Source organism: Capsicum annuum, unplaced genomic scaffold (assembly GCF_002878395.1).
Source record: "Capsicum annuum cultivar UCD-10X-F1 unplaced genomic scaffold, UCD10Xv1.1 ctg5480, whole genome shotgun sequence".
Classification (NCBI taxonomy): domain Eukaryota; kingdom Viridiplantae; phylum Streptophyta; class Magnoliopsida; order Solanales; family Solanaceae; genus Capsicum; species Capsicum annuum.
In genome coordinates this window covers 128,884-130,524 of record NW_025863038.1, presented here as the reverse complement: position 1 = coordinate 130,524, position 1,641 = coordinate 128,884, and positions in this window count along the sequence as shown.

Here is a 1,641-nt window from a genome sequence, read left to right as displayed (position 1 = left end):
TTTATTAGCTAGCCAATGCTTATATACTAAACAATTACTCACTAGTCATCATATACATTCTAATTGTTATTTATACACTATTTACTAGATAATCACTATTCATGGGTCAATAACAAGTTATTCTTCACCAACTAATCAATAACTAGCACACAGCCAAAATTCATTACTAAGCCATATTTATCAAATAACCAATATTTGTTTATAGCCATCAGAAACTCAATAATCACCATAGATCTAATAACCATTAATCACCAGTTATTCACTATTCAATTTATTGACTAAACACCATTTAGCAACTAGCATCACTAATCCACAAATCCTCATTTGGCAACTAGTCATCATCATCGACTAAATCATTATTACCAGCTAATCATCATTGCTATAAGTCTTCTTTCCTACCAAACATCATTATAGCGTAATCATTATAATTACTAGTCGTCAATACCACTAGTCCTCATTATTGCTAAGGTTCAACTATCCATAAGTCATTATTAACCTCTTAATTAATATTCAACACTAATCATCTTTTTAACTTTAAATCAGTAACTACACCACTTTATACCTTGGTCACTAGAAAACTATGGCCGGCATCCCTAATATCAACAACATAAATTACATATAGTTGCCATACTTAGGGCTAGCGAGACTTGAACTGATAGATGTACTCATAGGCACATCAATAATCTTCCTCCGGCCTTATTGGGTATCATTATGCCATTATAATATCCTCCAGTTTTGCTGGGTATCTATAATACTCCATTTTTCTTTAGCTTAATTTAAGTCTTAGTACATGAGTAATCCCATAAAAAATTATTGAAATTCTCCGTAAATTTTATTTTGGAGTCTTTCATTGCATAGGAAATTTAATTAGCTTTCCAACGATATAAAGTTTGCCCAAATCTGACACCCGGGCGAAGAGTTAGAGCTATTTTAGTAAGACAGTGTGCCACCTGAGCCATCAACGCGTCGCGGAGCATGACCAAATGGAAATCGTCAATTCCAGTGTTGCTCCATGATATTGGTACATCGTACTATAGACCCAGTTCATAATTTTTAATTTCCAGTGAGGCAACGCAATTCCACCGCATTGCGCCAAGGACTAAAATCACATCCAGCAAGATACCGCAATGGCACCACATCGCACCACCAATCCAGTTCCCAATTGTTCATTTTCCAGTGACACGATGCAATAGCACCGCATCACGCCGGGTGCCAAAATTAGGAATTTTTAGTAATTCCAAGTTTTAAATCTGAGGGCATTAAAGTATTTTGCCCCTCACCCCAGTCAGCCTTTAATACGAAATTCAACTTTAGTTAACCTAGTTACTTCACTATTTACCAAATTTTCCCCCAAATTAAACCATTCTCTCTCAAGAGGAAAAAAAATCCTAGTTAAAGAGATCAAGAACAAAGTTCCAGGATTCACCAAGAACTTCAAGAAAATCACAAATTAAGGCATGTTAGGTGTTTATCTATGGGTCCTTTTCACCCATAGAGTCCAAGAATTCATTTTTAAAGCTTCAAGATTCATGATTCATGATTTACATGTATGAAATTGGATTGTATTCATGTTTTGACATTTATTAAGTTTTAAAACCATGATTTATGGTAGATTCCATGAAATTGAATAACATGTATATT